This window comes from Symphalangus syndactylus, chromosome 15, assembly GCF_028878055.3.
Source record: "Symphalangus syndactylus isolate Jambi chromosome 15, NHGRI_mSymSyn1-v2.1_pri, whole genome shotgun sequence".
Taxonomy (NCBI): domain Eukaryota; kingdom Metazoa; phylum Chordata; class Mammalia; order Primates; family Hylobatidae; genus Symphalangus; species Symphalangus syndactylus.
In genome coordinates, this window is record NC_072437.2 from 48989367 (window position 1) to 49013915 (window position 24549).

General features: G+C 38.3%; 1 long non-coding RNA gene and 2 other non-coding genes across 3 annotated transcripts in view; 2 read left to right on the plus strand and 1 right to left on the minus strand.

The window, feature by feature from the left end:
* The first annotated feature begins 9793 nt into the window (after positions 1–9793).
* LOC129464259 (small nucleolar RNA SNORA68) lies at positions 9794–9903 on the plus strand. The gene has a single exon (XR_008651498.2). It is a non-coding gene; the product is annotated as a small nucleolar RNA SNORA68 (small nucleolar RNA).
* A 3531-nt stretch (positions 9904–13434) lies between these two features.
* LOC129463804 (uncharacterized) overlaps positions 13435–24549 on the minus strand; it is a 30988-nt gene continuing 19873 nt past the window's right edge. The window contains exons 2-3 of the long non-coding RNA XR_008651293.2: positions 19580–19649; positions 13435–13480 (exon numbers count right to left, since the gene is read on the minus strand). This is a non-coding gene — a long non-coding RNA (uncharacterized lncRNA). The remainder of the gene's footprint in view (positions 13481–19579; positions 19650–24549) is intronic.
* On the plus strand, positions 16721–16785 carry LOC129464266 (small nucleolar RNA SNORD37). Its single transcript, XR_008651505.1, has one exon. It is a non-coding gene; the product is annotated as a small nucleolar RNA SNORD37 (small nucleolar RNA).

Consider the following 24549-nt stretch of genomic DNA (forward strand, 5'->3'; position numbering starts at 1 on the left):
TACCTGCTAATAATTATAGTATAAAAAGGAAGACTTCAGGGTCAAATATTAATATTTTAAAGTGTGATGGAAACTTTCAGCAAAATGCAACAAATTATAATTTCCCGAACTTGAATTTAAGGTAAAGGAGGAGAATTGCAGGACTAAGATACCATCTGAAACTTAGATGGGGGGGGGAAAGAAAGGCCTAAACCTGGCTTGCATAGCTTTCCTGGTTCTCCTTGTTCTCTTTAAATGGGCTCACAGTCAGCTGAATTCCTGGCCTAGCCCCTGCCTAACAGAAAAACTATCCTCTTGCCAATGCAAGGCTGTTTCATCTCTGTTCTGGAGCTATTTTTTTTTAAGCCACTTCAGTGAGTGTGGGTAACAGATTGTATTTGTCTAAAATGGTGAAATACATACACACACATACATCTATGTGTAATATATATATTTTGTACATATATAAAGAATACAACAATTTGGAATATATATTATTTTGTATTCTTGTATTCTTTTTATAATATGATATTGATATTCTTCTATTAAAGGATGGTGGATTAGGGTTCTGCAGAGGCACAGAACTAATAGGGTAGGTGTATATGTGAATGGGAGTTTATTAAGAATTAACTCACATGATCACAAGGTGAAGTCCCATGATAAGCCATCTGCAAGCTAAGGAGGTAGAAACCCAGCAGTGGCTCATTCCGAGTCCAAGAGCCTCAAAAGTAAAGAAGTCGACAGCGTAGGCTTCAATCTGTAGCTGAAGGCCTGAGAGTCCCTGGCAAACCACTAGTGTTAGTCTGAGAGTCCAAAGGCCGAAGACTCTGGAGTCTGATGTCCAAGGGCAAGAAACATCCAGCAGGGGAGAAAGATGGAATCCAGAAAACTTATCCCACCTTCTTCCATCTGCTTTGAAGCTTATCCCACCTTCTTCCATCTGCTTTGTTTTAGCTGGTCTGGCAGCCGATTGGGTGGTGCCCACCCATACCAAGGATGTGTCTTCCTCTCCCAGTCCACTGACTCAAATGTCAGTCTCCTCTGGCAACGCCCTCACAGACACACCCAGAAACAATACTTTACCAGCTATTTAAGCATCCTTCAATTCAATCAAGTTGATACGTAATATTAACCATCACAGATGGCGTCTGTGTTTCCTCTTCTTGAATCTGGATAGTCCTGTGAATACAGTAGAAGTGATATTGTTTTACTGGTGAAACTAGGTTAGAAAGGCGTGTGTTTAGCTTCTGCCTGGTTCTTTCTTTCTAGATGTTTGTCTTTCAACTCAACCACAATGGGAGTGGAAGCATTCTAGCCCATGCAGAGAGGTCACATGGAGAAAACCATGTGGAAAAAAACTAAGACCCTCAGACAAGTGCCAGCATCAACTGCGAGACACGAGTGAATGAGTCTTCAGTAATTTTAGTCCCTCACCTTTGAGCCATTCCAGCTGACCCTGGGTGGAGCAGGGATGAGCTGTCACTGCCAAGCCCTGGCCAAATTATAGCTTTGTGAACAAAATAAATGTTATCATTTATTAAGCCACTAGGTTTTGGGAAAGTTTGCTCTATAGCAATAATAACTGGAATACCTTCCTACAAAAATATTCTCTCTCTCTCTCTTTTTTTTTTTTTTTTTTTTTGTTTCGAGACAGAGTCTTGCTCTGTCACCCAGGCTGGAGTGCAGCAGTGCAATCTCAGCTCACTGCAACCTCTGCCTCCCGAGTTAAAGCTATTCTTGTGCCTCAGCCTCCTGAGTAGCTGGGATTATAGGCATGCACCACCATGCTTGGCTATTTCTGTATTTTTAGTAGAGATGGGGTTTTGTCCTGTTGCCCGGGCTGGTCTCGAACTCTTGACCTCAAGTGATCTGCCTGCTTCTGCCTCCCAAAGTCCTGGGATTACAGGTGTGAGCCACCACCCCTGGCCTCTTTCTCTTTTTGGTATGTTCGATTTTTAACTCTTTCTCCTCACCCATGAATGTATTCATTTCCCACTTGAAAAACAAAAACTCTTTTGACTCTACTTTCTCTTTCCATTTATAGTCTTAGAAATCTCCTGTTCTTGAATATTCTATACTGGTACCTGTCCTTTTGGAGAAAAATCAATTAGCCAAAAGTGAATTTACTGGAAATGAAATTCATGAATGTCTAATTTGCCAAATATTCCATTTACCACAAAGCTGTTTACCTCAGTTGTTTGGTATAGATTGTAGGTCCCTGGGGGCTGTGGGATGCCATGGCCCTCAGACATTTCCCTACCCCTGTCCTCTCTCCTCTATTCTTTTATTTTCCTTTGCTGATTCTAGCCTTGTTCTCTGATCCTCCATTTGTCCAATTTCTTCTCCCCAACGTCCTCTCTTGGTTCCATAATCTTTCTGGCCCTGAATCTGTGTAGTCTTCTCAGCCTCAACCTCCCCCAAGTCAACTTCTCAGGAAACTTCCTCTCCAGGATTGGTGTCATGGGCCATGCATCCTTCTCTCTTTTCCTGGCAAAGGCCTGTTCTCCCTAGCATAGCTCCTAATTTGCCTAATTTGTCTGTGTCCCAGCATCAGATGCAAACTGCACATTCTTTGAAATGCTGTTATAAACTCCAAACGAAAACAAGTCAATTAGCAAGTCATAAACCTCTGTAAACTTTATAAATAGATAAAAGGAACATGATTTTGGCAAATTGATAAAATCTGAAAATTTAACACATTGGCAGACTGGTCATCTAGTGAATTGACATAATACTTGGGATCCTCATCAGAGCATGTCCATTCCCTGTGCAATAGACATTGGTGAGCTGCAGTTACTCAACGAGCAAACTACATGCCTTGCAAGTCATAAGCAGCCCCATCTGACCACTGTGTGTTGCTTCAACCTCTCTCCCACCACCTACCTTCTGTCTTATTAAAGTTCAAGGAACACTGAACTCATTAGTCTCTAGGAAGCCCTTGCACCCCCTTACACCTCTCGCCTCTGTTCCCTTGCACATGCCCTTTCTTCTGTTTGCAAAACCTGTTCCGCTCTTGTTCACTTGGCAAATGTCTTCTGAAGTTTCAAGTCCTTGACTTTCTGAGGCCATGTTGCACATTTAGCTTGTCTGTCATTCACTACTGCCTCTGCGTTTGCACAGCTCTCCATCACGAGCAGAGTGTTTTATCGCAATTGAATGTCACCACTGGACTGTTAGACCTTGGAGGGCAGGCATCATAACTTTCATCTCTGTATACTCACTATCTAGCATAGATACTGGCACATAGTAGGCTCTCAATAAATCTTTCTTGATAGAATAGCGTTTACCTAGAAAGTATTGCTCCTACCATCTGCTGTTTAAAAATAATTCCTTCACAGAACCAATTTAAAATTACTCCCTTAGGCTATATAATAAAGAGACATATAAAAAACATAAACATGTCTACAATTTGTTTTAGACTTCTACTAAAATCACAGTTCACTTTTGTGGTCGAAAGCCTCTTGAATATATATCTGTGTTACTAATTTGTCTTAGTATTAATGGAAGGAAAAAGCTGGTATCTACTAGCCCAAAGCAGGCTTCCTTTTATTAGATATTTTATCAGATAACAAGAGGCATGCCCTCACCCCACACCCATTTTTGTCTTTACTTACAGGGAGCTCAGAGCTATGTTAATTTTTGTGTGTATAATTTTCTCCAAACTTGGATTCAAGTGTTAGCTCTGTTTCTTCTTAGCTCTGTGACCTTTCTGGGCCTTAATTTCCTTATATATAAAATTGGGGGTCATAGCTGGTCAGCAGACTCGCAGAAGTTTTGGAAAACCACATGAAACGTTGTAGGGAGAAACATTTTAGAAAGGGCTATCCAAATATATTACATTTTGATTGTTCTTCCTGAATAACTATCTTAAAAAATATGACCTGTACAACTTAATATTTTTAGTTCCTTCTTTTGCAGTCAGGAAACACAGAAAGGGTTCAAATATAGTAATCATACTCACTTCCATTTCCTACACTGTAGGTGAAATTTTTTAAATCTATATTTTTACGACAGTATTGAACACATATCTTTAATTGTAAGCTTCCTCAAACTATTTTATGATAGCAGACGGGGTAGGTTAAAAGTTCAATAAGAAGGAGCTAATTTGCTCCTGACAGGTAATTTCATAGGAAACTACAGATACTTGTGAACTAATTCTATATAATAATAATAATAATAATAACTCATTTATTAATTATTGTGGGCCCAATTCTGCACTAAGTGCTTAAATACATTATCTTTATTTTTTTATTTTTTTAACAAAAAAAAAAGTTGTTGCCTTTTATCTGTGTAGTTTAAAGAGAAGGAACTGAGGTTTAAGAAGTTAAAGAAGTCACATGGAACTGGCGCCATGGCTCATGCTTGTAATCCCAGCATTTTGGGATGCCGAGGTGGGCCGATCGCCTGAGGTCAGGAGATCAAGACCAGCCTGACCAACACTGTGAAACCACGAAACCACAAAACCACGTGGTGGCACCTGCCTGTAATCCCAGCTACTTGGGAGCCTGAGGCAGGAGAATCGTTTGAACCTGGGAGGCGGAGGTTGCAATGAGCCAAGATCGCACCATTGCACTCCAGCCTGGGCAACAAGAGTGAAACTCCATCTCAAAAAAAAAAAAAGATATATATATATATATTCTACTTATGCCACTATTCATATTCCTTTAGTAATAAGTTATTTACTGCCCACTTTTACTGTTCAAGTCTACTGTATCTTATACTATACCTAGTTTGGATACTCTTGATCACATATGCATTATTGTATGATTTTTTCATAATTATATTTTAAAATTGGGTCCAGTGATAATCATTCTCATTTCCTGAAAAAAAGTTAATAATTGTGTTTTAAAAATATTTTATAATATTCATGAACTACAAATTAAAAGCAAACCTTTAAATGTGATCTTGCCTTCAGATAAGATACTATTTCTACTAACCTTGAGCTAATAAATCTATCGGACTCAAGTTGCCCACAATGGGTTCATTCTTTTTTTTTTCTCATTTTTGTTTGGATTGAGATTTGCTCAGTTTTTTGGGCAAAGAACTTAAGAGACTGTACAGACAGATGATCTTTCCTTATAGTAAGACTTTAATTTCTGAATATAAGTAAATCCCTATTACAAAAAGTCCTTTCAGTTTACAGAGTGATTCACAATTGGATCTCTTGAAAGTCATCTTCTTTAAAGTCATTAAAATATCATTTGATTTATAAACAATGAAAGATCATAAATATTAGTGAAGTGTGAGACACCTGAACTAATGTTGGGCAGTGTTAGGAAATATATCAAAAAACAATATTTGGTCTTTTAAAAATCTTGTGTAAATTGTTTTACAGGACAAAATCTTGTATATATACTAGATATATATGATTATTTATGTCTGTTATATCTCAGATCACATCTAATTTTGCTTGATTATCAAACAGAAAATTGAATATGACTTGAACTTTTAATTGAGCCTCTAATTGAATGCTGGATTTATTTGGATAAATATTCCATCATTCATCAAAGAAGATATTTCTCTTGTATGCAGAAGATGTCATTGTTCAGAAAGTGATCCTAGACTTGACCTTATCTGTTACCTTTTGTTAGTCTTAAGTCCTTTCTTTCATATTCGTGTATCTTACAATGCTTAGCAACGTGTCTGACATTAACAGCGTGGCTAAAAACTTGATAAGTTTTAGCCATTCATCTCGTCCTTCATCTCATAGCACACTTCAACTCCAAATCATTATCATTTCATGTCTATTATAACCTTCTAACGGGTCTCCTTATCTCTCCATCCTGTAGATTAATATCAGAAAAATAGTTTCAAAAATACAACATCCCATCCTGGGTAACAAAGTGAGACTCCGTCTCTACCAAAAAATAAAAAAATTAGCTGGGCTTGGTGGTGTGTGCCTGTGGTCCCAGCTACTTGGAGGCTGAGGCAGGAGGATCACTTTGAGCCTGGGAGTTTGAGGCTGCAGTGAGCTATGATAGCACCACTGCATTCCAGCCTGGGTGACAGAGTGAGACCTTCTTTCAAATAAATATATAAATAATTAAATACAAATGCAACTTCACATATGATATCTTTCTAGTAAAGGCTTTCAGGGGCTCTGCACAATGCCCCAAACCCTTTAACTTCTCTCTTACTTAGCATTTATCTGCTTCCCCACCTTCTGTCCCACTATCACACTATGTCTCTGCATGGGTCCTCTGCTGCAACCTAACTGGTCTATTCATAATTTCTCAAACCCAACCTGCATAACTTCATGGCTTCTTTTCCTTTGCCTACAATTCCTTCCCTTCCTCTCCACTTAGCTCAGTGCTCTCCTTCCTTCTGGCTCATTTCAAATTCCTCCAGCAATTATTGTTACTCCAGCAAGTGCCCCTTTACTTCACATTTGCTGTTATAAAGTGTAACTAAGCTTTTTTTTTTTCAATATATGCTTGGCATCCCCCAAGATATTACATGTTGCTTGAGGCAAGGATCACATCTTATTTTGCTTTCTACTTAGTAGGCCATCAGTAAGACATTGTGAGTGGTAATGATTCTCTCTTCTCACTAGAGTCAGAAATGTCTGGACTTACAGAGCAGTTTTTATAAGCTGCTTTCTTTGGCTTTGTTTGCCAAAGAGGTGTATGTATAAGTATGTGGCTTTATCACTCTGCCTCAGAGCACTCCGAGCTCCTTGTTTACCTCTGGGAGCAGAGGAGGTCAGGCCTGGTTAGTGTTCCCTGGAGCTGTCTCCTCTCCTGTATGTTTGGAGCTGAAAAGAATCTAAAGTTAACCAGGCCAGTAGTCACAGCTCATTCCTGTCTCCTCTGAAGTATTTTGTTAAGAGGTATCTTATCGACCTTGTTGTCTTTCTTGAGGATTCTTACCCTCCTTTTAACTCCTGGTTTTAGTGTTACCAAGCAATTAAAATAGAATTCTTCCTCTCTTTCTGAACTACCTCTGATAGTTCTTAAAAGAGAGAGAAAAAAAGGCAAAACTTATATAGGGAGGCTTTTGAACTATTATTTTATTTTCAATTATTCCAGAAAGCACAGTCAAATAGAAAATTTATATTTACAATAGTTCCCTACCCCATATGTTTGGTAAAACTGGACTGTTTGTTAATTACATCCAGTTATTTCACTAGTAGAAACATCCAATTTAGAAACATTTGACTTTATACTAAAGAAATAAAATACAATGGAAGAGAAAAAAATGCTTTAATATACTCATAGCCTTTTATTGCTTCAGTGAGCAGGTTTGGAAGAGAAGCAATTCTTTATTTCCAAATTATAAAGTACGATCAAATTTGAAGCTGTGAAAATATTGAACTTTTGCTGGAAAAAAATAAATGATTTGAAGCCCTGGTGATCACACAGAGAATCCAGACAATTTGACAGCGATGAATTTATCTCACTTGTGAATGAATAACCTTTGTAACTCACTTGGGACTTAAATATTCCAAACACATTTCCCTGGAAACACTTCAAAAGGCATAGTTCATTTCTGTCTTTACCAAACAGCCCCTTTGGTTACCTTTAGTTTGCTGGCTTTGTGGTTTGAGTAAGGACTTGAAAGTTTGAAAATTAACATAGTTAAAGGTTGCCAGTGGGTTTTGCTCCTATAATAATAAAACAAGATTAACTCTTTGATTATTTTGTGGTTTAAACAGTTTCTTTTTTAACCTCTGAAATAAGAGAACTACACTGACATTATTTACAAAATTTCCGTTCTGTTCCTGAGCTAAAGTTCAATATATTTGTATTTAAAAGAGGACACATTTCCCCTAACATACATGTAGCAGACCAGAATCACATGATTTAGTTGAATTCCACACAGTGCTTAGAGACTTGCTGAAAACAAATTATTTTTTAAAAGATAGATCCAGGACTTTAGGTAAAGTGTAATAATAGTTTTAGAGAGTTTCTTGCACTATTATTTAAGAATCAAAACTACAAATGCACTTCCAGCATGGTGCTAAATTCGGAACCTTGAGTATCAAACAGTCCTGCTTCGAGGTTCTTAGAACTGATTAATTTTTTTCTTGCCCCACTCCACATAGCAGGCACATGCTGAATATTGTTGATGCAGTAACATTCCTGTCAAATGACATGTCAAACCTGTTCCTAACTGTCATTATAAGACTTAAAAATAGTGCATGAAAGTATAATTAAGACATTAGTATTCAATTAAAAACATGTCTATTTGGTAATCCCAGTTACTCAGGGGGCTGAGGTAGGAGGATTGCTAGAGCCCAGAGTTCTAGACTAGTTTGAGCAACATAGTAACACCCCATCTCAAACATATATATGTGTTTATTTAGGGTAGTCTTGAAATGTTCTTCGTGTTTAAGACCATAGACTGCACTACTTTACTGTTACTGCGTGGGAAGAGTTCATGGAAAAAGATGAACTTCAGCTTCTGTGAGAGATGAGATTGGTCCATTGCAGATGTGATGATGTTTCCAGAAATTGACATAGAAAGATTATGGTCAAAATAAAATTTTAAGCTTTAACTTTTAACAGCTGAAATTTAACCCACATTTACTTATTTTTGCCCTCGTTAAAAGAAGCTATTCATTTTCATAAAATTTGTTTTATAAGCCCTTTTATTTCAAAAGAGATGTGTTTTTTGTTTCTTTGGTAAAGAAAATGGCTCAGGGCAAGCATGGCTTTTCTCCTTTTTGCATCTCATTTTAAAGGATCTTTCCTGGAAATCTGGCAAACTCTTGGACAACTTCTACCACATTTTCTTCCCCTTCCTGGCAAGGGTCTCTGTCTTCTGTTACTCCATGCTCACTGGTAAGAGAATTTCTACCATCATCTTTACTTACTGAGAACTAAATCAACATTTGCAACTTTTGCCCTAGCTTCACTCCTGTAATTCCAATGACACACTTAGATGCATAAATATGTTTGAAACCGTACCCCTTCTCCCTGGTTATCTACTCTTAAAGTCAGCTTCTCTCATTGGCTGTTCTCTTTCAGTTCATGACACCTTGAGATAGTAGGATGAATTTTTCTTTGCCAGGGATAATTTTGTTGCAAGACATAGATACCAGTTTAAACTAGGTTAAGCAAAAGGAGACGTGTGAGGAAGGATATAGAGTATTGGTATGAACTACAGGCAGGAAGAGCTGCTGGATCTCACTAGGGAGCAGGGAACTGGTCAAGTAAGCCAGACGAAGGCAGATACTCCCTCCTCTGTAGTTTTAAGTGGTGTCTTGTCATTTTTTTTTTCTGCATATCTGCCAGTTTCTTCTTCTCCTCCACCTCCTCCACCTCCTCCTCCTCCTCCTCCTCCTCATTCTCCTTTCTTCCCTCCTTTACTCTTCCTCTTGCACCCTCTTTAGTCTATTATATTTACATAGCATCTTCATAGAGTCCCAAAAATGTCTCTCTAAGCCCTGAGTCTTCCAGGACCTGCAGCTGACACTCTTCCAGATTTCAATTCCAGATTTCTGGGTTTGCATGGTCCAGAATGGGCCCCATGCAGTCTTCATCACCCAGCCCAGTTCAATCCATGCTTGATCAAAGGAGGAATGGATGATTCAGTATAAGTATGAGGAACTATAAGGAGCCATGTTCCGTAGCTGAGCAGGAGCACATGAGCCTAGTAGCACCTTTAAATTGTCTACTAGATAGTCGAAAGAACATTTTGTATCATCCTCCAAGGGGATAATGTTTACTATCAGAGGTTCCATTTCTTTATTTCCAGGATGAACATGTTTTGCAAATTAATTTTAGTGTGCTACACAAATGTAAGATGCTGTCTTAGTCATTCAGGTTCTAAAGTTTGATGTCATGGGTGTTCTTTGCCTCCTAGATCTTACCAGTCACCATTGTTTGTCAATTATTTCTTCACAATGTCTATTGAAGGATCTCATCACCTTTAGAGAGCTGTGGTCATGCCCCTTAAAGTGAATTTGGAGGTTTTATACCCCTTGTGGCAAGTTCCTGCTGGGAGCAGCAGCTGCAGCCACTTGGTCCCCAAGTCAGACCCAAGTTAGGGTCCTCAGGCAATTGCTGTGCCTGACAGGATGTGCGAGGTCACTGGGCAGGCACTTGATAGGAGGTTTGCCAAATGCCCAGAACCTAATGAATGCAGTAATCTTGTCTCCTCCGCATTCTAAAGACCAAGAAATGGGTGCCCGACACTGTACCTGGGTCCCCTAGATTCAGATCATGAAGGTGGAAGAGGTCTTGGCCAGCAAGTGCCATTGGCTACCCACCAAGCAGTTCCATAACTCCAAGATTAAGTTCCCACTGTCCTACTGGGTCGCACATCGCCAGCACAAGCTACACTCCACCACCAAGAGATCCAACACCTTCTTCTAGGTGCAGGGCCCTCTCACCCTGGGTCTGCCCAAATAAACTCCTCAAGAATGCCAAAAACAAAATCCACCATCACACAAATGTTTCCTGATTCCATTTCTTTCCCAGATCGTTCCTTCTATTGGTACCAACATTCTTGCTGAGCTTCTTATCATCTTCCCGATTTCTCCTATTATAGAAGCTTTTTAATTTTAATTATTCATCCTACTTGTAGTCTCTTTTTTTGCCAATTCATCATTCATATTGCTGACAAGTTGGTCATAAAGCACTCCTTCAATCTTGTCATTCTCCTACTTGAAGACTTCAGTGACTCCCCACAGCCTACCAGAAGTCTAAATGGCTTATTTTGACAGTGTAAGACCTTGACCATCACTGCAACCTTTGCAGACAGCTCTAACTATTCACTTCCCTGGCTTTGTACTCCAGCTAAACTCTGCCCTAACCTGCCTTGAACTTTTCTAATTTTATGCTTTTGCTTAAACCAATTTTGCTGGCCTGAAATGCACTCCTTTCTCTCTGCCTCCATAAATCCCATCCATCATTCAAGTCACAGTGCAAGTCCTTTCTTCTTTGTGAAGCCTTCCAAATTCAGTCCAGCCCAAGTGATGCTGTGTGCTCTTAATTATAACTCTGAATTAGTATTTTTTTTGCCTGTCCCATTCATTTAACAAGTCCTCTACTTCCAAGAATATAATTCTGTTATGCCGTGCAACTTAAAAACCTTTCAATGGTTTTGTTTCTTCAATTAGATTATACATTTCATGTGGCAGAGACATTTCTTCTATCTTCCTCATGACACCAATTAGCATACCTTACACAGAGCAATAGCTCCTAAAATACTAAACATTAAGACAGAAATATCTTCAGAGAGTTTTCCACAATGCTGAATATATATCAACCTGCTAAAACTTGGTTGATTTTTTATTTTAATTTGTTGTTCTTTTTTTTTTTTTGAGACGGAGTCTTGCTCTGTCACCCAGGCTGGAGTGCAGTGGCGTGACCTCGGCTCACTGCATGCTCCACCTCCCGGGTTCACGCCATTCTCCTGCCTCAGCCTCCCGAGTAGCTGGGACTACAGGCGCCCACCACTGCGCCCGGCTAATTTTTTGTATTTTTAGTAGAGACAGGGTTTCACCGTGTTAGCCAGGATGGTCTCGATCTCCTGACCTCGTGATCCGCCCGTCTCGGCCTCCCAAAGTGCTGGGATTACAGGCGTGAGCCACCGCGCCCAGCCTAATTTGTTGTTCTTACACTATTTGTATTTTAATTCATTCTTCTCTAAAATAAATAAAATTTATTTTAATTTTTTTCATTTCAAATAAAGCAAAAAAAATTAATTTATAGACTTTAAAAATAGGAATTATTTTATATTAACATGGAAGTTATAGCTTTCAGGTTGCAGTACAACTTTAGTCGTGGTTACAGTTGTAGTTTCAGTTTTCAGGTTGCAGTGTGAAGGGTAGAAGTGTGAGATTGTTGACTGACTCCTAGTATCGTATCTGAGTAATAGAATAGGAGGAGAACAGAATTGATTTCCAGGCACAGAAAAATGTCCTGTGACTTACAGGGCTAGGCAAAAGGGAAGGAATATGTCAAATGTTAAAATGCAGTGGCCTGTTGCCAAAAGAAATGCAAAGCAGCATTAAGAATGCTTGGGTGACCTGAAGAGTGAACTGCTGGTTCTACAAGTTTCTAATGGCTTAGGACAGGGTTTTTGTCATGGGGAGAAGGTAGTCTTTAACTTCTCCCTCATCACAAATTTCCACTCAGCTTTCTGGGAACTTTTTTCTATTTTGTTTTTCCTATGGGAATGCATCTTTGATATATTTGGAGTAAATGGAATAATATTTATTTGGAAAAAAGAAGCTTAGCATTTAATTTGCTTGTTTACTCAGTAAATTGAAGACTTGATGCACTAAATACCAACAATACAATGCAATTATAGATATAATTTCTTGTATCTCATGGGGAGAAGAGTATAAAGCAAAATGTAACTATAATCATAAGACCATAAGAAATCAGATTTAGGAACTGAGATATTTCTGGTATAATTAGAGGTAGATGGGGTTATTTTGATTTTATCTGTGCCTACCTTTCTTAAAATTATACATGTGGGTATATGATCCCTTTGAAAGAATCTTCTGATGTTAAAATCATATTTTTCCTATCAATTAGAATTTGTCCTTTCCTCTTTGAATGTGTCATTTCTTTGAGATAATTGTTCTAAGGCCTCTTTGGTTTTCTAAGCTTTAATTGTATTTGATATCTCCTTAATGTAACTTACATTTCCCCAAATTTGTATCTTTTTAAAGCCATGCAGTTCTGAAAATATTAATCCTGGTCATTCATTCATTCTACATTCCAATGAGTGTTTGCTATGTGGCAGGCACTGTGTTGGAACCAACGATAGAGTACAAATCATAGAATCACAGAGCTCTAACATCAGAAGCAATTGTTTTTAGCGTTGATATCCTTCTCTTCACAATGACAGAAGCAAAATTGAAGAGTTTAAGTTTCCAAGGGTCTTCAGCAGTGGGCTTATTCCTCCTAACCTTCTTGAACCTATGAATGCTTCTTAAGTCTTTTGGTTAGTCTTTGACAATTTTAAAGAATATGTTTCTTTAAAATTGGAGCTTATCAGAAAGCTCTCTCCTCATCCGTAGTGATTTCTTTACATAATAACCTTTAAAATTTTTATAGAGCTATGTCATTAATACAATTGCTATCAAAGCTTAGCATATAACAGAAAAAAATGCGCATGGTATATAATGTCATGCAATATGAAGGTGTCATCAGATAGAAAGGAAGTAGAGCTAACAAATACCAAACAAACAAGTATGTAGCGTCTACATCTTTTTACAACTGGGAGAAGAACTAGGGAGATGGGGGTGGGGATAGGGCATGGTGGTTAGGATTTGACTCCAGGTTTTTCTAAATACAAACACAGTGCTATTTCCACTGGGTGCCATATCTCCAAGGTAGCCGCATTTGGACAATTTACCTGTCAGGATCACTTGTGTCCTATTTCCTATTTTTGAAGCCACAAAATTGTGATCTTGACACCCATAGGTCCTTATAATTCTTTTATTAGGAGACCAAATATGATAGCAGATGTTCAAAAATGCCTAGAAGAAGATTGTTTGGACATAAAACTGGGCCTGGTGGTAAAAATGTAACAGGTGCATCTGAAAAAGAAAACAAAGAGAAGAAAAAGAAAAGCATTCTTCATTTAAGAGAAAAAAAAACCCAAACCTACTTTAGGCCTAAGGAGAATGATTGGCTTAGCATACATTCATTTAACTAATTACAGAAAATATAAATATGTTTTTACAGCATAAAGGTTGAGTCGACTTGGCATGGAAATTTTAGAAAAAATATACAGCATTTGCTGTACTACCTTTAATTAATTACTATTATTTTACAGTTGGAAGGTGGACATTTTTAATAAAAAGTTGATGAAAGAGAGAACATTTGGCATCATTACAAGATTTGAAGAAGCAGGTTCCTATTCTTTCTGCCAAAAAGTATTTAGGACTGATTCCAGCTCATTCTTTCAGCCAAACACCTATTTTTTAAGTTTATCAATATTTTCAATGTTTCAGAGCAAGTTTGAAATTACCACCTTGATAACCTGGTACACTTAACTGAAAAATTTTTATAATCCTAAAACAAAATCTGTAGCAGAGTGTAATTTTTTTTCTCTGTTATTTGCCTATCTCCTCCTTCACAGTTTGGATGGGAGAGAACATCCTGATAATGTTCAGAGCTGTTGTAGAGAGTTCTCTGGTTCACAATAGAATGAGAAAGAGACTAAAAGTGATAGACATAAAACTGAAACAATGATCTGATCCTGTATCATTCTTCGTCTCTAATAATCCGTATGTATAATTTCAAGAGCTTTGGTGCATTTACGGGTGTTTATGGACTTTACAATGAAAAAAGTCAAGAATATTTGAGCCTCCTTCGATAGCAATGTACCTAAACTTATTAAGCTGTGATAAATGCATTAAGAAAAGTATCTAGTAAAATACCTACACACATAATAAATTTAAAAATATGTCATAATGCTGCAATTTGTAAAGCTGAAAATCTTGGTTTTCAACTTCCGAGTATTTCCATGCCTCTTCCTCTCATATAAAGCTCAAGGGTATACAAGTTTCAGCGATCACAAAACAACTTGAGGGTTAAGCATATCCAATTGGCTTTTTAAAAAGATGACGTAGAAAGCTTAGAAGATCAGTCCTCTTTCAGTCCACCAGACATTGTGCCAGTTGTTCCTTGGGTGATCATTCTAATTGTATAAGGATATCTTTTATTTTTAAGCCTAGTCCACTTCTGCTTTAAGTACCATGAAAAAAATTCCTTATTTTTTGGTGATGTTGGCTAACTTTTAATTACTCTTCCTTTCTATGGTTGATCTGAGAATTATTTCATTGTAACACATCACTAAGTAATAACTGTTATCTACAGGCTGCATCTGCCAGAAGATAACCAATATTGTTAGTCTACATTGCCAGAAGTTTAAATTCCTTATCCTCAAGCAAAATTTCATAAGGGGACCCTCAGTATTTTTCTAAAAATCATCCATTTTTGAAGAGGTAAATAGCTCTTCAGATATCTTTTTAATGTAAGTGAATTCTTCTGTACTTTTTAGTAACAACTTCAATGGAATATAGGGAAATACTGTACAATTTACTTCTATAAGTGTACAATTCAAATTTTTTAGTGTGTTCACTGAGTTATACTATTATCACCACTATCTAATTTCAGACCATTTTCATCATCCCAAAGAGAAACCCTGTACCCATTAGCAGTTACTCTCCATTCTTCCTTCTCCCACATCTTGGCAACCACAAATGTACCCTCTGTCTCTTTGGATTTACCTACTAAGGATATTTCTTACAAATGATGTCATCAAATATGTGGCTTGTTATATCTGACTGTTTTTAAAAAAATTTAACATAATGTTTGTAAGGTTCATTCATGTTGTAGCATTTATCAATATTTTATTCCTGGCAGGGCTTACAGGTGGCTCATGCCTGTAATCTCAGCACTTTGAGAGGCTGAGGCAGGCAGATCACTTGAGCCCAGGAGTTCAAGACCAGCCTAGGCAACCTGCAAAACTCTGTCTCTGTAAAAAATACAAAAAATTAGCTGGGCATGGTGGTGCATGTCTGTGGTCCCAGCTACTAGGGAGGCTGAGGGGAGAGGATCACCTGAGCCTGGGAGGTTGAGGCTTCAGTGAGCCATGATTACTCCACTACACTCCAGCCTGCGCATCAGAGTGAGGTCCTGTCTCACAAAATTTTTTTCATTCTTTTTCATGGCTGCATACTATTTCATGACATGCATATACTGCACTTTATTTTTCCATTCATCAGTTGATGGACATTTGAGTTCTTTCTACTTTTTGGATAATGTAATTAATGATGCTATGAACATTTGTGTACAAGTTATTTTATGTAGACATATGTTTTTAATTATTTTGGGTATATGCCTAAGAGTATTAATAGAATATCTGGTCATATGCAAACTCTGTGTTTAATTTTTTGAGGACCTGCCAAACTGTTTTCCAAAATGGCTGCGTTTTATAATCTCACTTGCTTTGTGTGAGGGATCCAGTTTCTCCACATCTTCAGGCAGACTTGTTCTTTTCTATAGCTATATATTTGTATCTGTGGGGAAGCAGCTCCACATTACATTTATTAAATATTTAGTAAAGCATCTCTATTTTTGTGCATCTCTGTTTCCATGATTGTTGTCCATTCCAACGTCATCTCGTTTTTGAACAACTGCAGCAACTCTTAAATGCTTCCTTCATGATACCCTTATCTATACAATAGTCACAGAGATCTTTTAAAAATGTATGTGGCAAACACAAACGTTATTTCAGAAAGCACATGTGCTAGAATTTTTTCTGTGAATACTTCTGTATCTGCAATAAAACATCAGTAAAACCAAAGTTTTTTCAGGCTCTTTGAATTTAGATTTATATTTCTTTTAAATGTATCTCTGAGTTTTGATTTGCTTTAACATTGATGCGGGAAGTTGTGGTTCATTTGGGTTTTATCTGCAAAACATTTAGATTAAAACGGCAGTAAAAGTCAAGCATTTATAAGATGATACTAATAGCTAACTTTTATTGAGTACCTACTACGTACTGAGCAGTCACCTAAGTACTTTCTGTATGTTTAACTTATTTATTCCTCATAAAAATTCTGGTAAGGTATTATTAAACTTATTTCACACTACAGGGGAATAGAGGGACAGAGAAATTAAGTAACTTGCCCAAGATCACACAGCCAGTAAGTAGTAGAGTCAAGATTCTAACCAAAAAATCTGGTTACAGAGCTGACATTGGTACCCACCAAACTATCCTGCCATTGTGTCTTACTTATTGTCTGAAATATATAAGACTTAAAATAGTAGGTGACGACCAATTTTTTTTTACTTTGACTTGATGTCTATTGAAGAAATCTAGCATCTGAGACTATGGGGAAAAAAAAGAAAAACTTTAAAAAATTAAAAAATTAGAAGTTAATCATTTTCTGGTGTTCAGTAGGGTAGTTTAAAATATTCACACTTTTATTAATTTTGAATAATATCACCATGTCCAATTATAAGGTTGTATATTTTAAACATCCATGTTTCTATAATACCACCTAGAGGTTTACAGAATTACTTCTGCTGTGCTTAAAAACAACAGCTTGAGCAAAAAAGTATTGGACAACTTAAAGGATAACTTCTAAAAGACATTCTTAGAAAAATAACATTTTCTGAAATGTACACAATAGTCAATGTCATATTATGATATTGTCTGCCAGTTCACATGCTGCTCTTTCTTCCACGTACGTCTTTTAAACCATCTAACAGAGCATTGTGTGTTTCTGAACATTTACATTCAATTTGTTAAATGTCACTGGGGAAAAATAAAACAGAGAGGACATCAGCTAATAATGTACTTTTACATTCCGTCATCCTGTGCATGGTTCCATGTCTCACCACGCTGACCTAATTTGCCATGACAGGAACATGGCCTTGATTTCAGAACATTCCAACTGTGGCAATCACTAAACCTTATTGGGAATTTTTGCCCCTTTAGCAAATTGAACCAGATTGCATTTCTCAGGACCATTTGAGATGGGTATCTGTGAGCAGGGTGGGTGGGCTATGATGAAGAGTTGAGAAATGGAGATTTTATATTACAAATATGCTGAAGCTTTATGCAAATGTATATCATTACAGGATGACTGATTTTTGCTGTGAAGGTAGATTTGGGGAGAAAAAATTTAAAAAGCATATTTTATTAATACTTCCTAATGTGTGGCCTTGGGCAAACCTCTTTCCTGAGTTTCCTCAAGTCTAAAATGAGGATGATAATGATAATATCTATATTTCAGAGTTTATCAGTTAGATGAGGATTCGCTCTAAGCATTTAGAACAATATCCAGCATTCAAAAAATACAAATTCTGATTGTTATCATTTTTACCTTAACATTTTTGAAATAAAAATTATTCTGTGTTTACAAGAATAATTTATCCTTAAGTTCTTTGGCTGGCTGATCAACTGTAACATATAGACTGTATTATATTTCTATAACAACTTATGGTGCACCAGTACTTGATCATAGGCATATAATTTGTATGCATGTCTCAGGCCTCAGCAGCCCGCAAGTAAAAGTGTTGTTTCATCAAGATTAGTAGTGGGCTTTTGACAGTGCCTGGCCCCCATCTGTTTGCCCAGGATGTCAGTTCCCATGCTTTTACATTTCTTCTAGTAGCTTCACGTGTTAGGATAAGTTTTGTTCACCATCTCCTGTGTGAACTTCTTCATCAAGAGTCCTCACTAGTCCCCACACCAGAAGCCCTTGGGAGACTGATGTACTGTCCGCATGTGTGCCACCTGGAGCCCTCAAAGACATGGGACATTGATGTGGACAAGAATGTCTCCCCCCTCAAACCCCAAATGTTTCTTGGGTCCCTGAAGGGGCCCCACCTGAGCCCGGAATCTCACACTTGGTTTATTGTCTCCCTAGACCTCTCACGTAGGAGAGTGTCTTGCAGATACTGAACTGGAACTTTAAAAATTCCTCTCTTTGAGTCATATTACCATCAAGATTTGAACATTTTATCTTCAAGTATAAACCGAGAGAGGGAGAACCCTGATTCTGCCTGGAACAGAAGAATTTAGTCAGCATTCATTTTTTGAGCTCTTTAGTGAGGCTGTGGCTTTGTAGGGAGGTCTCTAAATAAGGCTTTTCTGAAAAAAATATGTTAAGTAGTGGGCCTGGAGACTGGAACAGAAGTTCTCAAATTTTGGGTCTCAAGATGCTTTTTAACTCTTAAAAAATTATGGGAGACCTTAAAAAGCTTTTGATTTATGTGGGTTATTGATATTTACTTAATAGAACTTTAAACTCAGAAGTTATAAAATAATTGAATATACAGTCATGTGTCACTTAATGATGGGGCTACATTCTGAGAAATGTGTCATTAGGTGATTTCATCATTGTGGGAATATCACAAAGGAACTTACTCAAACCTAGGTGGTCTAGCCTATTACATATCTAGGTTATATGGTCTAGCCATTGTTCTTTGGCTACAAACTTGTACAACATGTCACTCTACTGAATACTGTAGGCAGTTGTAACACAATGGTAATTAATTGTGTATCTAAATATATCTAAACATAGAGCAGATACAGTAAAAATATGGTAGGAAAGATTTTTAAAAAGGACACATTTGTGTAGGACATTTAGCAGGAATGGAGCTTGTGGCACTGGAAGTTGCTCTGGGAGTCAGTGGGTGAGTGGTGAGTGAATGTGAAGGCTTAGAATGTTACTGTCCACTACTGTAGACATTATAAACAGTGTACACTTAGGCTACACTAAATTTACTTAAAAACTGTTCTTCAATAATAAAATTACCTTAGCTCACTGTAAATGTTTTACTTTGTACACTTTTACATTATTTTATAACTTTTTAACTTTTTTGTAATAATACTTAGCTTAAAACACATTGTATAGATGTAAGAATATATTTTCTTTATAACCTTATTCTATAAGCTTTTTTCTACTTTTACAATTGTTTTTCTTTGTAAACTTTTTTTTTTTGTCAGAAACAAAGACACAAACACACACATTAGCCTAGGCCTGCACTGGGTGAGGATCATCAATATCACTGTCTTCCACTTCCACATCTTGTCCCACTAGACGGTCTTCAGGGGCAATAACATACATGGAGCTGTCATCTCCCATAACAAGGCCTTTTTCTGGAATACCTACTGAAGGACTTGCCTGAGGGGCTGTTTTACAACTTCTCTTTTTTTCTTTTTGTAAGTAGAAAGAGTATACCCTGAAATAATAACAAAAGTACAGCATAGTAAATACATAAACTGGTAACCTAGTCATTTGTGATCACTATTAGTATTCCATACTGTACATAATTGTATATGCTGGACTCTCATACAACTGGCAGCACAGTAGGATTTTTTGCACCAGCTTCACCGTAAACACCTGAGTGATGCATTGTGCTGCAATGTGATGGCTACAATTTCACTAGGCAATAGGAAATTTTTCGGCTTTATTATCTTATATGACTACTGTTGTATATACTGTCCATCATTGACTAAAATGTTATGTGGTGCTTGACTGTAAATTGACTTTAAAATATCAATGATATCAATAAAAATCAATAATAAACTCATTACATGTTACCATAAATATTTTTCTTTTAAAAAACTGTATTTTCCGAAACCAGAAAAAAATTAGAAGAGTGGCACTGCTTAATATTTTGCAAATGTCTGGCTTAATAGAAAGCACCTGGATTCTCATGTCTTCTGTGTTCAGTGTTTTAAGATATCACACATCATGTAGCTTCTGGAAAATGGCACTGTATGAGTGTAAAAGAATGAGAGTGAAAAGGAAAGTAACGTTTTAGTATATGAGAATGGTTTTGATCTTGCAGACCTCCTGAAAAAGGCTTACAGGCCCCATGTTGAGAACTTCTCTACTGCAGCTTGAGTAACTTATTCCCTGGGGAGATCTCAGGCTACTATTTAGAGAAAAGCTGTCCTCGCCAGTCGTGGTGATTGTGGAAAGAATAAGCGGAGAGCAAGGTAGAAGAGGCAGTGGATGAATACATCCTAATCTCCTTCTGGACCCAAATCCAGCCTTTGTGACTGGGGGAGTTAGAGGAAATCATAGTAGTGGAGATGGAGTGGCCCTGTGACTGAGGGCTGTGGGGCAGACCTCTTGGGACTAGAACCAAGGGGGAACCATAGCCACTTCCCAGGGCTTCTTGGCATCCATAGGTGCTGATGAGCTGGGGCCTAATTGACAGGGACAACTCCAGTCTCTGAATGGTGAGAGAACTGACCGTAGGTGCTAGTGGGGCCAGCTACCAGGCATCTGAGATGTACTGCTGGAGGATAAGTGAAAAGACCTGAATGTGGATTCCTCCTTTCTCCCCCCATTAGAGGCCCCTTAGGCTCTACTTTTGCTTACCCTCAGTTGCCATCTTGGAGTAAAGCAGGGTGTGGTAGAAGGAATCAGAATGGTTGGATATTTATGTTAAAAAAAGGCTAAGTTATCTTTAAAAATTCAAATTGACAGATTGACAGAAATTAATGGATTATTGCTGTGGTTTGAATGTGTCTCCTAAATTTGATGTGTTGGAAATGCAATCTCCCAATTTATATGTTGATGGTATTTGGAGGTGAGGCTTTTAGGAGGTAATTATAATTAGATAAGGTTATCAGGGTGGGACCCCTATAATGGGGCTGTAGCTTTATAAGAGGAAGAGAGACCTAAACAGCACACCATTACCCTCACCATGTGAAGCCCTTTGCCAAGTTATGATGCAGCAAGAAGGCCCTCACCAGATGCTAGCACCATGCTCATTGACTTACCAGTCCCTAAAACTGTAAACTAACTGAAACTCTATTATTTATAAATTACTCAGTCTGGTATTCTATTATAGCAACACAAATGGACTATGACAATTGTATACCTAATGTAGCCTTTTTCTCCTTCTTCTGCTACCTAACATGTTGGAACCTTATGAGTGAGATCAGATAGTTATAGAAAATATAAAGATATTGTATTAGTCCATTTTCACATTGCTATAAAGAAATACCTGAGACTGGGTAATTTATAAAGGAAAGAGGTTTAATTGACTCACACTTCAGCATGGCTGAAGAGGCCTCAGGAAACTTAAAATTATGGCAGAAGGCAAAGGAGAAACAAGCACCTTCTTCACAAGGTGGCAGAAAAAAAAGAGAGAGTGAAGAAGGAAGAGTCCCTTATAAAACCATCAGATCTCATGAGAAATCACTGACTCACTATCATGAGAAGAGTATGGGGGAAACTGCCCCCATGGTCCAATCACCTCCCACCAGGTCCCTCCCTTGACATGTGAGAATGACAAGTTAGTTACTTCCACGATACAATGGGGTACAGGCATTGGATAAATTCTCTAATTTCAAATGAGAGAAATTGGCCAAAATAAAGGGGCCACAGGACCTATGCAAGTCTGAAATCCAATGGGCCAGTCATTAAATCAAAAGCTCCAAACTAATGTCCTTTGGCTCTATGTCTCATGTCCACGGCACACTGATGCAAGAGGTGGGTTCCCACGACCTTGGGCAGCTCTGCCCCTGTGGCTTTGCAGGGTACAGCACCCCCCAGCTGCTTTCATGGGCTGGTGTTGAGTGACTGTGACTTTTCCAGGTGCATGTGCAGGCTGTTGGTGGATCTCTCATACTGGGGTCTGGAGGACAGTGGCCTACTTCTCACAGCTCCACTAGGCAGTGCCCCAGTGCAGACTCTGTGGGGTCTCCAACCCTACATTTCCCTTCCATAGTGACCTAGCAGAGATTTTTTTCATGATGGCTCAACCCTTGCAGCAGACTTCTGCCCGGACATCCATGTGTTTCCATACATCCTCTGAAACCTAGGCCAAGGTTCCCAAAGCTCAACTCGTGTCTTCTGTGTACCCACAGGCCCAACACCACATGGAAGCCACCAAGACTTGGGGCTTGCAGCCTCTGAAGCAATGGCTTGAGATGTATGTTGGTTCCTTTTAGCCACAGCTGAAGCTGAAGCAGCTGGGATGCAGGGCGCCATATCCCAAGGGTGCACAGAGCATCAGGGCCCTGGGCCCAGCCCACAAAACAATTTTTCCCTCTTAGGCTTCTGGGCCTGTGATGGGAGGAGCTGCCACAAAGTTCTCTGACATGCCCTGGAGACATTTTCCCCATTGTCTTGGTGATTAACATTCGATGTTACTTATGCAAATATCTGCAGCTGGCTTCAGTTTCGCCCCAGAAAATGGGTTTTTCTTTTTTACCACGTGGTCAGGCTGCAAAATTTCCAAACGTTTATGCTCTATCACCTCTTGAATGCTTTGCTACTTAGAAATTTCTTCTGCCAGATACCCTAAATCAGCTCTCTGAAGTTCAAAGTTCCACACTTCTCTAGGGCAGGGGCAAAATGCCACCAGTCTCTTTGCTAAAGCATGGCAAGAGTCACCTTTGCTCCAGTTCTCAAGAAGTTCCTCATCTCCATCTAAGACCATCTCAACCTGGACTTCATTGTCCACATCACTATTAGCATTTTGGTCAAAAGCATTCAACAAGTCTCTAGGAAGTTCCAAACTTTCCCACATTTTCCTGTCTTCTTCCGAGCCCTCCAACTGTTCCAACCTCTCCTCATTACTGAGTTCCAAAGTCATTCCACGTTTTCAGTTATCTTTATAGCAGTGCCCCACTCTTCAAGATACCAATTTCTTGTATTAGTCTGTTTTCACACTGCTATAAAGAATATGTGAGACTGGATAATTTATAAAGAAAAGAGGTTTAATTGACTCACAGTTCCACATGGTGGGGGAGGCCTCAGGAAAACTATAATAATGGTGGAATGCAAAGGAAAACCAAGTACCTTCTTCATAAGGTGGCAGGAAAAAGAGAATGCGAGTGAATGGGGAAGAGCCCATCAGTGGGTTCTTGAATCTCATGAAATCTCATTGTTATGAGAAAAGCATGGGGGAAACTGCCCCCATAGTTCAATCACCTCTCATCAGGTTCCTCCCTTGACACATGGGGATTACAATTTGAGATGAGATTTTGGTGGGGACACAGCCAAATCATATCAGATGCTCGATTTCTCTTCATGTTTGAGTGAAGTGTGCTTAAATGAGTAACTGCACGATAGCTCACAATAAGTCCAAGAAGCCTGAAAGAAAGCCATTGTGCCATTCTTTATTACCTTACCTCTCCTTGTGTCTCAATTCCCAAAACTACTCACTTTCTTCTAACCCCAACAGTATCGTCATGCATACTACCTTTTGTATATGGAGCCAGCAAGGTTACTGGTCTGCCAACTCCCCATCAATTTTTTTTGAGTCTGTAATAACTAGATCATTTTGCTGTATCTCTCTTTGTGTGTACATGTGTGTGCTTGTGTGCTTATGCATATATAATTTTAGAAGTATGTATGTTTAGGAGTATGTATGTTATATATGCTTATGCATATATAATTTTAGGAGTATGTATGTTCTACTCAAAATCTTTGAAATTACCTACATTTTAAGACTCTAGGGTCAGAGTTTTCATAGATGAAATAAGGAGTTTTTTTTCCTGTTATTCTTTCTTCACAAATTTTTGATTTGCAGTACTGGGCCTAATCCATATTACTAATATGATGTACTGGATTTCTGCTGTGAGTCCTCTTAGACTTATTCTTCATTCTATTTCCTGATCCCTACTCTCTGCTGCTGGTAGGACTTATTTGGAATACAACAGTAAGCTTCTTTGCTCACTGGTTCCATCACCCACTGATTTTCACCAATGGGGTAAACCAGCTGGGCATCAGAGGGAGGGTTAAAAGTGAGGTTGGCTCCCTACCTGCAGAGTTGCCAAGAAGTGACTACATACTTTAAGGTTATGGCTGTGCCAGGTGGCCCTGTCCTCGTAGCCTCCCTTGTCTCTTGTTTCCTTTGACTGCTCTACCTCCTTTAGGCCTGGGGACAGTAATAGCCTTCTACTCTTACTAGCTCTAGATACTGTACTCTCTCTTTGGCTTCCCTACATGTCATCCATAGCTTTGTAAATAGTTTATTGAATATTCCTCTCATTATGCAGTGAGCCACCTGTTCTCACCAGGAGCATGACTGATATACATGGGCATCTTTAGTTTATCAAACGCAGTTTTCTCAGCAGTAATATAAGTCCCTGTCATCTTATTTATAATGCTGT